We start from the raw sequence: 16478 nt of genomic DNA, 5'->3' as shown, positions 1-16478 counted from the left end.
CTAGTAGCAGCACACAATTAACAGATAATACTGTGTATTATAGTCTAATGGATTTGTAAGGGTTGTTCCGATGCCTCGGTTAAGTTTCCCCGATTTTCCGCCCATTGTATTATTTCTAAAGAATTGACAATTAAACATAACTTTAATCCATAATTTCAATTCTTGAAACGTAGGGGATTGGAATTTTAGTTCCGCGAAGCATTATCAGAATTTGATCAAAATTGCGATCAACAGAATTAAGAAAACAACTGGAAAATAATCGAAAAATCTTATTGTATCATTCAAGGAATAAGTTATATTCTCTGTGCATAAGAATTTTAAAACCTTCTTTTAGACGTGTCCATTAGATTTCTCTTTAGAAATATCTTAAAGAGAGTTTTCTCAAGAATATTCACCACTTCGACCAGATCGTGTTGTGGTAACCGCGAAATCACACTTCAGCATAATTTGGTAAGCTTCTGAAGTGAGTATACGAAGCGGCTGAAGTTTGTTATGTAAAACAAGGAACTACTTTTAAAACTGTTATGCTTGAAAAGAAATTGTATTCTTTGTACGAAGAGTTAGAAATAAATTTAACACGTTGGATGGATCTAATGGAGAGATAATCCTGAAAAAAAAAAACCCTCGAGACCAAACACTGACTTCTTCAAGACACTCCACCTAAAGACTCCACCTAAAGGCTTGCATGCAACAGTCGGAAATGGTGAATGAACATTTTTCTTATCAAGTAATATCATCTAATCAAGCGATAAAATTATCAAAACTGTCTTAAGATTTTTTTTATCCTAACAATATTCAGACTAATCCTGTGCAGCTTTTCATTATGCGTCTTAGCTGATAAAATTAAGGTACTTCATTGAACAGTTTATTTTAAAGATAGAACTGACTTTTAATGAGAGAAATTCAAATCCTTGGAGATATTCTTTTATTATGTTCAAGTAATTCACCCCTGAAGTAGTTGATTTTCATGATCGCACTGGAGCTACACTGTCAAAAAGCATTAATTAATATTTTAATTGTAATCTACCAGAAATGGATGCTATTATGCAATAGGAAAGTAGGAAAGGTTAGTCAACTTTTTCAACTTTTTTTTTTCTTGGGAAGGCTATTTATTATAAACGTATGGCTAGGAAAACTCTTAAATCCGACGAATTACGCTTTTTTAAAGTAATCTGAGGAAAAGAACAACCTACAATCTTGGGCATACAAATGCTTAAAATTATGGCATTACACACCTATTTGTTTTCTGGATGGATTAGTAATAAAAGGATCAAAATGACAAACTACAAGGGTCGAAGGTGGGTGGTTGAATGGATTTATTCATTCAATCCAATACTCTTGGAGGGTAATGGATGACAATGCTGTAGCTAATGAAGTCCTAACTGAGGCTCGGCTATTGCTGTTACCCTCCTGCCATGATAAGAGCTTTAATAGCTCAATAACACCTTATCCCTACACTGTCCTCTACAGATAACGGGGAAGATGAAAAGCATTCTTGCATCGTCCCTTTAAGCCAGTCCTTATAAGGACTATAAATCGTGATTTATAATTAACATTATCAGCCATTTTCGGCAGCTATCAGTTCTATAGGAAATATCACAGTTCGGCGAGCTACATTGGCATAATATTGGAAAACCTATTACAAATTTCGTGAATAGCTTTCGTTTGCAATAGAATTAAAGAAGAACAACTGAACATAACATACCTCCACACAACAGTAATATCACGTATTGCATTGCGTTAAAAGCTAAGTAAAATACTAGCCAGAAATAATTAAAAAAAAGTAGAATATAGGTTTCTATAGAAGGTTTTAGTTACTGGAATCTCACACACACACACACACACACATTAAATCAAACTCTGTTCGCTTTTTCTTCCTTTCCACCAGGCTGTAATGTTGCCCAATATTTCTTGTTCTCCAGAATTCGAAAAGATATGCAACGTCTAAAATGTAGAGGTCAAAACTAATACTGAAAATCTTATCATTAGGAGCCATCCATAAATAAACGTCATAGCACTGTACTAATTACCCTTTGCAGAGATAACAGACAAGCAATTTCCCGTTACTAACTCATCTTACAGTCCTACTCACATCTTAACTCAGCTCTATTCATGGAGGTTTACATAATTGACTTTCTTATTTTTTTTAAAGGCTGACTACCAATTAAAGTGAGCTGCTACATAATATGGTCGCCTCGAACTTGTTACGGCATGAGTTAAATATAGCACACTTGCTTTCGGTCGAGGGTAGGAGGGGCTGCTCGATGTAGGAGAGAGAGCAGTGTTCCAGATCAGTGGCATAGTGACAAGGTTATCGCCACGTGTTCTGTGGAAAGCTAGCTCGCTAACCTGACATAGGATTATACGTAAGATCAGCGATACTACAGGTGGCTGAACTACGGAAATAGAAGCAAAGATAGCATGTTCTTATTAGAGAACACAGAGAAAACTAATGTGGCATTAACTTTATGAGAAAGGTAAACATTGTATTAAATAAAAGTGCTTTTTTTTTTACTAAATTTACGAATATTTTTGACAATCAGATGCACGAATAAAAAGATAGCTGTTAAGATTTTAAAGTAGTGTGAGGCAAAATACCACCATCTTATTTTTTCCAATTGCATAAAACTACTGGACTAGTAAAATCCCCACCACTCAAAAAAAAAAAAAGTATCCAAATTAATTTTGATACTTGGGGGAATTTGGTGGGGATTCCACACATTTTGACCAAAATTCTGCTAATGAAAGGATCGATAATTTTTAATTTAATTTATGTACGTTATGTCATGTTTCATGCACTCTGCTTTATTCCACAGCAGTTCTGCAGCGTAAAGCCATAAACCGGCAGCAGCGATATTTAGTTGAAAATCAAATGCGTATTCCTTATTTAAATTTAAATATGAAAAAAAAAAAGTATGGACAGAAAATGTTGGTCTTTGACTTACTGGTTCGAAGTTCTGCCTACTTCTACAACTTGCATCCAATTGAAACTAAAACGGAGACAAATCAATACATTTTGATAAAGTTCCAAAACACCAATTTCAGTAAAATCCTTCCAGTAAGAGCAAAGCGATTATATACGTACAGACAGATAAAAATATTATCCGAATGGATGCTTGTGCATGTCGCTAAACGGGCATAAGATGAGTGATGTACATTGAATTTATCAGGATTTACCAGTGAACACATTTGTTTTCATTATCATGATTATTACCGCGTAAAAATTAAAAAATGCCATCCATTGCTGCTTCTAAATTATTTGATTATTACTAAAGATTGGATTAGAAAGAGAATCCTATGAAATATTGAGGGAATCCTATGAATATTGAGGGAAGAATGACCAAGTACTATAGGAATACTTGGCAATACCATACGGTACAGAACCGCAAAAAAGAAAAAATAATAATGAGGACGTAACAAAGCATATCGAGGGACAGATGTTTATTTTCTCTCAAAAATAATATAAAAAAGAAAAGTGGTCCGAAAATATGTCGAAGCTGAACGTAGGAGAAAAATAAATGGAAGAAAAACTTCTTAGAAAGTAGAAAGAAATATTTCAGCAATATGATATTGGATAATTTAGGAAATAATAGAATGCAAAACAGCGAACCATGTATTTTGATCAGTCCTTTCAAGATGATATTCCAAATAAGATGGCTACGACTTGACTTCCTTCCTTCCTTCTCATTTAATTCTGATTTAAAATAAACAATTTTGGCAATACGTTTTTCATTCATATTAAAATTTAAAGGCAAGAAAAGCACAGAATTAGTCGCTATATATTTTAATGCAATTTAATAATAATAATAATAATAATAATAAACTTATTTAATAAACGTCCTACTTTCATTTATGCAATGGAAGAATCTTATTTCAACTGCGTGCTATTGCTTGTCTTATAAAAGTATTTTATTATTTGAAGATAAAGGCGTGCATAATTTTAAAATGACTCAACAATTACGTGTGAATAACGTGTTGTCATTGGTTACCAACAATGCAGAATCTTTGACGTTAATTGAATGCGATCATTTCTGGTAATTACTATGATGTTCACATCTCACGTAAACTATCTTTGGCAAGTACATAAATCATAAGTAGGGAAATTGGATGTTGTGTGGTTATTATTCGATTAGCAAAGGATCCGGAAGGTGGTGCGATATTAGACAAACTCTGTATGCACCACAAGGTGTCGCTTTGAGGAAAATGGCTGCTTTACATTGTTATTAAATGTCTCTCATCTCCTCTTATGAAGCGGATTTGTTGAAGATTCGTAGTCAGTGTGACGTCATTTAAACCAATAAGCGCCAATAAGAACTTTATTATTATTTTTTTAATTTCATCATTGTGTCGATGTTCTTGTTATTTGACTTGAAACAATTAAGTTCTGTTATTTCTTCCCAAGTCAATATTTTAAAACATTTCCTTGTAAAACGTGTTTGCCTTGATTGTTTCGTTTTCCCTCCTTATTTCTGTTTGCTTTAAAAAGTGTATAAGACGGCATTAGCGTCAACCTAATAGCTCGAGAGTTTGTGCCAAAAAAAAAAGGGGGAAGGAATAGAAAAAGAGTGGAATGTACATTCAAAGCATTCGGAATCAAGTATATCTGAAAGCCTCTCGTGTCGTATCTAAAAGTGTATACAAGTATTAAAATAAATTAGAAATAGAGATTTTCTCTAACATTAACTGTGAAAGTTTATTTTCAATTGAAAAATAAAAATATAATGATCTAAAGACAAGAAATAAATGAAATAAACACGAGTATAGGAGTAAAGTTAATATTTTTATTCATAAGTAATATATTATATTATATACAGAATCACAGGACGTTCTTCCCGTGTGGTTGCCGGGATAAGAATAGCATCAATGTAGCTCATGCATGTCGTACGAGGCGACTATAATTGGTATCCAGGGATGGTAATGGACGGCAATGCTGTAGCCAATGAATTTCTCACTGAGGCTCGGCTATTGCTGTTACCCTCTTGCCATGATCAGAGCTTTAATTAAATAGCTCAATAACACCTTATCTTTACACTGTCCTCTACAGATAACGGGGAAGATGAAAAGCATTCTTGCTTCGCCCCTTTAAGCCAGTCCTTATAAGGATAAGGACGATCGTTTCAGGAAGTTGTCCCGTGTGGTGGCCGGGATAAGAATAGCGCTACTGTAGCCCATGCATGTCGTAAGAGGGGCCTAAAATGGGACTCTGAGTTTCGACAGTTTCGCTCTTTTAGGTTTCTTCCGGCATTTTGCTCCCGGTAAGGGGGGGGGCTGAGATTTCGGGGGAGTTTCCCTGAGAGAGCATTTTGAGTCTCTGGGGAGGGTGTTCTCTGGCGTGGCCCGTGAGGGGCCTTGTCAGTGGATGCTTTCTCCTGGAATTTGAGCGGTTCTGCTCGGTAGTAAATTGAGCCTGTCACTGAGTTGGACGATCTTTCGGCCACTGTGGAGTGGTCTAGGGATCGTCTTAGTTTTTAGAGAGCGCTTTACTTATATACCGCGCTACTGTAACCCATGCATGTCGTAAGGGGCGACTAAAATGGGACGTAGAGCTTCGCTCTCTTGGGTTTCTCCCGGAATTTTGCTCCCGGTGAGGGGAGCTTAGATTTCGGGGGATTTTCCCTAAGAGAGCATTTTGAGTTTCTGGGGAGGTGTTCTCTGGCGTGGTCCGTGAGGGGCTTGTCGGTGGAGGAGCCCGTCACTGAGTGGAACAAACGCTGAGTTGGACGGTCTTTCGGCCACTCGTAGGGAGTGGTCTGGGGGATCGTCTTAATTTTTAGAGAGGACTTTACTTATATACCAGCTCCACTGCAGCTCATGCATGTTGTAAAATGCTAAAATAGACGCAGAGTTTCGAGCGTTTCGCTCTCTCAGGTTTCTTCAAATCTTTCCCCCGATGAGGGGGGGGGGCTTAGATTTAGGGGTTTTGCCCTGAGAGAGTATTTTGAGTCTCCGGGGAGGGTGTTTTCCGGCGTGACCCGTGTGGGGCCTTGTCGGTGGACGCTCTTCCTGGAATATGAGCGGCTCTGCTCGGTGGTAGGGTGAGCCTGTCACTGAGTGGGCCAACGCCGAGTTGGACGATCTTTCGGCCCCCTGTGGAGTGGTCTAGGGATCGTTCTAACTTTTAAACAGGGTTTTAGTTAAAAATAGCTCCACTGCAGCCCATGCATATCGTACGAGGCGACTAAAATGGGTACCCAGAGAGGGTAATGGATGGCAATGCTGTAGCCAATGAAGTCCTCACTGAGGCTCGGCTATTGCTGTTACCTTCCTGCCATGATCAGAGCTCATAGCTCAATAACACGCTATCCTTACTTTGACCTCTACAGATAACGGGGAAGATGAAAAGCATTATTGCTTCACCGATCTAGACAAAAAAAAAAAAGATTGTTTTAAAATGTAGTAAAATATTTCAAGAAAAGATCAATTTTGCATAGTTTTGAATGTGGTGAATTATTGAATCGCTTATAGTTTTAAAATATTGGAGTTAATGTAAAATATTTACTTTTGAGAGTTAGCATGAAAATCTCCAGAGAAATAATAAAACAGGGCGATTTAGAGGTACTTTATATGAATGTTGTTCCAGAAAAGAGGTCGCATTGTAGAAAGAACAAAATACAGCCTCTGATAATTACTTTATTACGTTTACATGTTGATTAAGTCGTGGATCGTGCACTGTAGAATTTGAAATAAACTTCATTAACAAAATGTAATCTTTTCTAAATCTACGCTAAAATTGAAGTTCACTGCTCAAACATGCTGACAGTCTTCTCGCTATTAGAGATTAAGCTTCTTAATTAAAAACAAAAACTAAAACCCGCGAGTGATAAGAAAAAAATGGTGACTTCGTGTTAGAACTAAAGCAGCGTCAGACTATGCAGAATAATAAACAAATAGAACTTACACTGTTAAGCTTTCTATGAACGTCGATGGCGCCGTTAGTCTTGTGCATGCAGACATAAAAAGAGCAGTTTCGAATGATGGTTTAATGTGTTGAATAACATAATTCAGCTCTAAATATTATGAAATCCCACTAAGATGATGAGGCTGCTTTCTCAAGACCGAATCTCAAATCTCTTTGCTATTTTTTTTTCTTTTTAGGCAATCATTGTGATAGTTTCTCTAATGTCTCATAAAAAAAAAGTTCTCACGACGCTGTTAAGAGAGAGAGAGAGAGAGAGAGAGAGAGAGAGAGAGAGAGAGAGAGAGGGACCCCCTCTAGGTAATGACTTCAAATTCTAAAATTAGAAAACCTATCATTCTCTGCTCTACTCATTAGATCGATAATGGTTAAGAGGGAGCTACCTTATCTTATGCCTCATGCTCAATACCCACATTGAACAGCGTGCTGGTAACGAGAATAAATTTAATTCGCACAACGAAATCAATACAGCATTATTTTCTTTCGTCTATTATGCGCAACGATAAGGGGTTTATTGTTTGGATAAGCCCAGTGTCCTGTTTTGCATTGCCATACCTGGAATTATTGTGTCAAAAACGGTTAAGTTAAAACTGCTCGTGATAAATTGCGTTGCTGAAAATGATGCGTCGTTAAATACACACCTGAACCACAAAAAAAATCAGATTATAACTGATTAACTCGCGGGAGAAAAGGAAAGAATGAGATGAGTTTAAAAGCTCATCATAAAAGTAAGCCACAGAGAGAGAGAGAGAGAGAGAGAGAGAGAGAGAAGAATGATACAGCTATGCGTTAGGTTTACTTGGTTCCTATAATCTCAAGAAAGAAATATTGCAATTACTATAAGTGTGGTATATGGAGTTTACTTTTTCATTGCATTTTCATAAAGTCCTGATTCTAATCCTGTTTAGGATGCAAGGAACCTAATTTAAAGGATTTTTATCCGAATTAGCTATCTCTGTTGTCTATGACAGAAATATTTCATCCTGAAACTCGATTTTTCGTTTTTTTAAAAGACATATGAGCTATTGCGTTGATAATCATAGCAGAATGTGGCAATAGGATTAACCGTTCTAGCATTATATACATATACATAATATTACTCCAACCTAATTATGAATAATGAGTGATTTGCTCACCAGCCAACTTCTTATGATATTATCATCATCATCATTATCATCAAATTCCTGCCATGTACCCTCAAGGGTTGTACAGGATATGACAGTACTACATGAAAAAATTACATCATTACCAACTTCCTATCTACAATTTTCCTCCAAATCAGTCTGTTACTTGTGAAGACTCCAACATTATCAGATCTTATATTTCTATCGTCTAAGGCACTTTGTACCGTATCAATCCACCTATATCTTGGTCTTTCTCTGGGTCGTTTTGCTGCCAACCTGGCAGAGAACACTTGCTTTGCTAATCTTTCCTCTCCCATTCTGTTTAAGTGACCGTACCACCTGAGATTAGCTCTGCTAACGCATTCCTGGATGCTGACAATGTCAAGTTCTTTCCTAATATCCTCGTTTTTAATATGATATTGCCATTGATGCCATCTGTTCACATCCCTAATCTTTCTCAGGACTCTCATATCTGCGGTCTCTAGTCTTTGGTCAAGTGTTTTACTTCTGACCCAGCTCTCAGATCCATAAGTTAAAACTGGTTTGAACACTGTCTTGTATACAGCTAATTTAGTGTTCCGACTAATTTCTTTCTTATTTCATATGAATTTATTCAATTGACTTCCCACCATACCAGCTTTGTTGATTCTGTTGTCTATTTCAATATTTAATTTACCATCTTCACTAAAAAGTGTGCCTAAGTAGCTGAAATGTTTTACTTGTTCCACAGGTTCTCCATTCATAACACAGTTGACATTTTCAATGATTCCGCCTATTTTCATTGTCTTTGTCTTTTTATTGCTGACCTTCATACCACATCTATTACAACAGTTATTCAATTTAGTCAGAGAATCTTGCAGACTTGTAGCGGATTTATTTAGAAGTATAACATCATCCGCATAAAGCAAAGAGCTGACCTAAGAAGTAATTTCACCAACATTAAATTATATAAAATTAAAAAAAAAACGTAACCAACACACGATACAGAGAAGTGCTGATGATTTTAAAGGCATTTAAAACGGCAAATGGACTTCTTTATTTTCTTTTCAAAAACTCAGTCATATGAATTGAACTCTTAAGCTCATTGTGAAGTGAAATCAAGAAACAAGATTGGAACTAACGATGTTGTAAACTTTTTAAACTTCAGCAGTAGCTTCGAATCTTATGGAGACCTTCCCAGTTAAGTCGAAGAACGCGTCATAAAGTGAAGCGGATTTATCAGAAAATAATTATAACGAATCACACAGAATCTAGATTCTAAAGTAACCATTTACCATTCAGTACTTAATCTTCAAGAGAGCATATTCAAAGTAAGGAATCCATCCAATTTTGAAATGCACCTGAAACGTGTGCTGCTTGGGACTAATATATAAACATAAGTTGGACTAATATATGAAAATGTAGGTGAAATCCAAACCTAGACTACTCCTATTCTTATAATAAGAAATATAATAAAAATAGTTAAGAATAAGGATCTTAATTTTCCTGTATCGGCGTCATGTACATAGTATGGTGAAGTTAGTGTTTCAACTGTTTCAAGTAAACCTATTTTGGAGTTGAAAAATATTCAATTCTTTTGGGAATAATACAGTGGCATTGAATAGATTTATATGCATCCATCGGATATATTCTTTCCATTCTGCATGACAAAGATTGGTGCTTTGGTTTTATTCAAACGGTAAATAATGTTCGGGTGATTTATTGGAAGGATATTCCGAATGGGCGGTGCTGCTATAAAAGTGGGATTACTTTTGAAATAGGATTGCATTTGTTAGTTTATGTTTATCTCGTTTGTATCTGAACCAAAAAGGGTCTTGTTTCTTGGAAATTTCCAGAAACAAAGTGGAATCATTCACTTATCTCAAGATGTTTATCACGTGGATTTTGCTCATGTTATTATATGGATCACATTTCCTTCTGTTTGTTTCGTATTAGCAGTATTGAAAAACGGAACTTACATTTGAATCAGATTCTTGCAGAAGTATTTTTATGTCCATTTTAAAATGGACATGGGTTTGCTATAAGAATAATCCAACACTTTTTAAAGATAGCTTTAATAACATTGATCTCCATATTTTGCTTACAATTATTTAATTTTGATAACGAATATCCTTAAAATGAAGAGCATTAATGATAAAACTGTGATATTCTTCTCATCCTCCCTGCTGCGAGTTAATTTTGTAGACAGCAGTTTGATTTACAATTTTTGCTAGTAGTGAGTGTCATGCACGGTGAGGAAATTTATCTACCACCTGAAGAGATATTCGCACACGATCATCCACAGTCTGTTAGTTGGAGTACAGTTACACTGTCCACTCGGCCAACCAGACTGACATTTAAAGCAATAACAAAAAAAAAAAAAATGAAAGTAGATATCAAATTGGCTGATATTTTCAACCATATATGCGTCTTCCATTTTTTTTTTGTGCTTTGGAAAAATGCATGCTTTCCATCGGTTTTTAAAATGTGACGTGATCTTCATTTGAGTATATCGAAATTGGGCAATTCATGCTGTTACCAACCTTGAAACTACGCCGTCATCATAGACTTAGTTGCTGAAGCCGTAATTCCAAACAGCGCCAACAACTTGTGGATGCATTCATCTGTGAATAAATCCTTTAGATCACTTAATGTTATAAAAGTTATTTATTCCAAAACTGTAGTGATTACGTAAATCTAATATAATGACTACTACCGTTCAATTATACTGAAATAAAAGATAATTTTTGAATTAAAGGCAACTTACAAGACATTGAATTGCACTCGTCACGCGCCCAGTAGTAGTAAATATGCGTGATATACTGTGATGTAACAGCTGCTCTTCTCTTGATTTATCGTTCATTAGATTTGATGCTGCACTATTTGCTTTATTGCAGCAATTTGATCTTTAGTAATTCTTGGATCGCTGAGCAGAGAGAAACGCGTCTTTAACAAATAAAGTATTATAATCTGTTTAATCTTCATCCATTACCTCATGTGTTATTACTTGCTCAATGTGCTGAATAGAAAACATGTTATGTCCTGTCAGAAACTGAAAGCAAAGACTTTCTTTATGAGTGAAATTGTCAAGCAGTCATCATTGTTCCACTAACATATAAGAGTCTAGAATAACTTGGAACAAACTGCGCCATGAAACATGATGTTGTATGCAAATTTTATGGTTAGATAAACATATTCAAGTTGCATACGCCGCGACAAATCACAATGTCTTCATCTCACTGAATATATCTTAATGGCGTTATTTGTAGACTAAGCATATATCATACTAATTGAGTCTTCCTGGTGATTATTCTTCCTATTATGGTAAATAGCCAGTACATAATTATAATCTTTTTAAATAACTGCAAAAGGATTTGAAAAATGTTTTCCTATGATATATTTTGGACCATATCACAATTTATCAAGCTAGATTTTAAATTAGCAGATGTTATGTTTTACTTTTTAGGTCAGATTATGGGCGTTGGCCATACTGATTAAAACCAAACGCTAAGGAGACAGACATCGAAAGATAATTATTATATATCTCAGCTGTTTAGTATTTTTGTTGTTGTTATGTTCCATCGAGTCGTTTCCGACTCCTGGCGAATCCATGAACATACACTCTCCATTCAGATCTGTCCCTGGCCATATCTTTCAGAACCTCCAAGCGCACTCCAGTTGCTTCTTTAACTCCATCTACCCATCTAATTCTTGGTCTTCTTCTTCTCCTCCTGATTCCATCAACTTTAGCAACCATCATCATCTTCTTCAGACTGTCATTTGCTCGCTTAATATGTCAGAAGTATGACAATTCGTTGCTTGATGATCATAGCTTCGAGGGAGCAATCTGGCTTTATTCTCTCTATCACTGATTTATTGGTTTACTTTTCAGTCCATGGTATTCTTAGTAAGTGTCTCCAAACACATAATTCAAATGCATCTATCTTCCTTCTTTCACTCTTTCTCAGGGTCCAACTTTCACATCCATACAATACTACAGAGAATACCGTTGCTTTCATGATTCTGATTTTTGTTGAAGTCAGCTACTATCTTTATCTAATATCTTTATCTTTAAAGATCTTGCTTAAATTTGTCATTGCTTTCTTTCCGAGTAATAATCTTCTTCTAACTTCTTCAGTACAGTACCCGTCTTTATCAATTCGGGATCCTAGGAACACAAAATTGTTAACTCTTCCAGTTTCTCCCCATTTACTTCACAATCATTAAGTTCACATGTTGCCATAACTTACGTCTTTTCGAGGTTAAGTTTAAGACCATATTTAGCACTTTCTTCTTTAACTTTCATAATAAGTTCCACCAAATCTGCTTTGCATTCTGCTAGCAAGGTGGTATCATCTGCATACCTCAAATTATTAATATTTCTTCCACCAATTTTGATTCCAAACTGAAGACTCCTCCAGCCCCTTCTTAACCATTCTTAATTGTATTCGCTGTACAAGTTAACATGTTCATTGCCAATCACGCGATATCGCGCGATGCGAGTTCTCACCAAACAGCCGATCACGTGTTATCGCGTGGACGTTTAACTAAATAAAATAAAATAAAAATTTGGCCACCACACGAAATTCCAATTTTCAGCTTGGCAATGAAAGTGTTAAACAGGTACGGAGATAAAATACATCCTTGTAACACCCCTTTATCTATTGTGAAATACAGTTTCTCCAAGATCTGTTCGGACAGTAGCTTCATGTTCATAATAAAGATTTCCTCAGAAGGATAATGAAATGCTCTGGTACTCCCATTGTTCTTAACACATTCAACAGTGTCACCTGATATACGGAGTCAAAAGCCTTGCTATAGTCAAGGAAACAAAGGTAGACATTCTTGTGATATTCCTGTGCTCTTTCTATTATCCATCTCACATTGGCGATTTGCTGTTTTGTTCCTCTGCCTTTTCAAAATCCTGCCTATTCATCTGGCATTTCTCTCTCTCTCCATGAATGGTTCCAGTCTTTTCTGAATGATCTTAAGTAAGACTTTACTAGCATGAGAAATCAGTGTCATAGTTCTGTAATTTTCGCTCTCTCGTGCATCGCCTTTTTTATATACCTTTCTTCAATAAAGGTATATAAACTGATTTTTTCCATTCCCTAGGTCATGTAGTTGTGATCCAAATTCGCTGACATAGAGCTGTTAAAATTTTAACTGCTTCTTCTCCCAGGGCTTTGAGCAGCTCAATAGGTATTCAGTTTCCTCTTAGTGCTTTCTTACTGGATAGCTGTTGCAGTGCCGACCTCACTTCAACTCTCCAGCGGTAATGGCTCCTGTGTATAATCCTACTCTTCAAATTTCTCAGTAATTTTGGATTCTTTTCTGTAAAAGGCTTCTGTATACTCTTTCCATCTTTCTTTGATGTCTGCAGCTTCTGTAAGATATCCTTTGTGTTTACTTATCAATATTGTCACCTTGGCACTAAACTTCCCTGTTTAGTATTTACGTGTGTATATATATATAAATATAGCTGTGTTTATAAAGACAATAACAATAGAAGATCATTAGAATGTTAATGTGCTACAGCCACATTATTTGTACGCTGTAAACATTGTTTCAAAATATGCAATATGTTGCCATAAAGAGAGCACTCAATACCACCCAAATAAGCACCTGAACAATAGCTATAAACACATAAGTTTCAGGAAACTATAGTTTGGCAAACATCGAGTTTGTTGCTTAGAGACAGGTCAAGCGTTCGTTATGATTCATTTGCAGACTTACCACGTGTTTCCTCTCAAATATAAGGAGTCAGGAAACGTGCAGAGAATGCATAAATCATAGTATGGATGTGGCTGTTAATCAGAAGGAATAAAATACGCCTTATGCTATCATCTGTTAATAAAACTGCACTGGTGATAATACATAACAGCCTAATACATAATGAAGTTATGTATGTTTTAAAAAGGTATAGTTTTAGCAATTTTTTCTCATGAAAAAAAAAAGGTAATGTAGAGCTGTTACTTGTATTATTTTTAGTAATTAAATAATGCGACCTTCCGTATAGTTTCAGACTTCATAGAAAAAAATTAATTTCAGCGCTCTTTTATGGTAATTCCAAGGGAGATTATCGCTTTTAAATCGCGTATAGCATTTAAAGTGCAACTACTTTTCATGTAAACATGCAGCTCAGTTTTGTAAAATTTTAGTTCAGATTTATAATAGGTGGCGCCACCATCTTAAATCTTTTCACTGTAGCTTAAAAACAGAATTTATGCATTATGCAACATTCTGATTCATATTTCTGTTTAAACAATGCATTATCGCTAAAAGAAGTGTTTACAGACGCTAAATATTAGAATTATGTTACACAGTAATGAGAAAATGGGAATTATATGTCTCTTTAAGAGGAAAGACGTACATTTTCTTCAAGCATTAACTGAAGAATGGCGAATCAAAGAAATTTTTGGAATCAATGTTAAGATTGTGTGTGTGTGTGTGTGTGTGTGTGTGTGTGTGTGTGTGTGTGTGTGTGTGTGTGTGTGTGTGTGTGTGTGTGTGTGTGTGTGTGTGTGTGTGTGTGTGCGCGCGCGCGCCATTTTTTGGGGGAGAAAATTGGTTCGTCCAGAAAAAAAAAAAGTTGCGCCGTATGTTCATTTCGAAATATTTTAAAACTCTAAACCGAAAGAAGAATACTTTATGCATCAGCCCATAATTTGTACCAAAGTTGGAATGTTGCCTTGGTGGTGCAGTTTCATCACGTTCCACGTTCTTGGCAATATCTGAATCCCATCGCACACGTGAACAGTTTCATATATCTTTGCAACCAAGAAAGTTAATCAGTTCAGACAGGGAATTACTTTTTCGCCCGGAAATTCCAAGAAACACATGCAACTGTGGACCATAACGCACGCCAACCAATTATTTCTTGGTTGGAATTCAGGTAGTTACGGATCACCCATAAGGGAATCATGGCCAATAAATTATCGTACGTTCAATAAATAATGCAGTTTTATGTTCATCAGCAGTAGTTTTGGAAAGTTATATATTGCAGTGGCTTAGTTTCGTACGCCTATGAATATTTTCCTTCTTTTCTATTCTATTTTCGATTTATATCTTTAGTGATCATCTTCTATTAACCATCATAATCTTCAAATAAAAAATTATTTTGGACAAAATACGAATCAGTAATTAACAGACATGATTTGTTTCGTATAAAGGAGAGCGACTGTAATGGAGATTCATGCGAAGAACTGTAGAATCTTCTAGACCAACTATGAAAAAAGAAAATGAAATGCAGATATAATCAGCTGTGGATAGTTCCTCTCATGAACTTCAAACAAGCATGAAAATAATTGGATTTATGTGAAGATAGGAGCTGGTCAAGACCCGAAGGAAATTCTTAAAAATAAATCAGGATGAGATGGACGGAGACTTTAACAGACCACTAGCATTAATGCTAAAAAGGAAGACTAGGAAGAATTATGATGCGTAAAACGAATTGCAACTGCATCTGAAGAGAAAACTATCCTTTCGTAAACCGTGATTCAACTAAAAGACACGACGTGGAAAGTGTACTATTCTGATAACAAATGGCAACATTGATTTGAACCATTGAAGCTCCATCTTGGTATCCTAAAGCTCTTTCTGCCAAATTGTTCGAGTTCATCGCCAAATGTCAGTACGGTTAGATAAATACGATCACAACCCTCTTCCATCTATGACCAGCTACGTGCCAATTTCGAAGTTACATTGCCGATCAATTTATTCCCTGTTTCACTAACCTCCATCATTACTGCATTTTTCTATCATTTGAGATCTAGCCTTTAAAGTATCGGTTGATAACGTCTCTGAGTTATCGGCAGAAATCTTGACTAAAAGCAGCACAACTCTCTCCATTGGCGGTCGAATATATTATTGATTCCTCATATCGCATCGAAACTGGAAGAGATAAACCAAGTTCACGAACCATCTTGTGTGCAGTTATAAGTACTAATCGTTGTTTTTATCCTACATTCAGACAATGTTTCTGTCATCGTTGTGATTTTAATCGCATTTTGATATACGTGTTTTTACTTATAGAATATTTATAAGGTTTCGATAATGTACATTTTTTTATACCGAGGCTAGTAAAGATTCACTCTAGTTATAGAGCATGCTTTTAGGTACAAACTCAGGTACAACTTTAGTTTTCATTAACTATTATTTTATACTCATGCAAGGCAATATTTCTAACAGAATTTTAAATATTTTTTGGCATTGTTATTTGGATGTGGATAAAAACTGATTTTCTTTTGAAGTATACTGTCACTGCATATTTCATTTGACATGCGATCACTTCTGTTGGTACATTAGTTCTTACGAGAAAAAGAAATGCTCTCAGCTATCCTTTGAACTTTTCATTTGTAAATCTTCGTGCACGTTAGGGATGCATCTTGTTTCATTGTGTCTTGTTCTCTGTAACGCGCATATAAGTAGCGCCACTTTGATCGGTTGCTTTGAATTTT

At 35.8% G+C, this 16478-nt stretch overlaps 1 protein-coding gene across 5 annotated transcripts in view; it reads left to right on the top strand.

Moving 5' to 3' along the window:
- Positions 1-16478, top strand: part of LOC150092644 (potassium voltage-gated channel protein Shaker-like) — a 709278-nt gene that overhangs the window by 578735 nt on the left and 114065 nt on the right. The window lies entirely within an intron of this gene.

This window comes from Typopeltis vanoorti, chromosome 25 (assembly GCF_054136105.1).
Source record: "Typopeltis vanoorti isolate ZY-2024b chromosome 25, IOZ_Tvanoo_1.0, whole genome shotgun sequence".
Taxonomy (NCBI): domain Eukaryota; kingdom Metazoa; phylum Arthropoda; class Arachnida; order Uropygi; family Thelyphonidae; genus Typopeltis; species Typopeltis vanoorti.
Note: the sequence above shows the minus strand (reverse complement) of the source record. Positions and strands in the feature narration are given on the sequence as shown.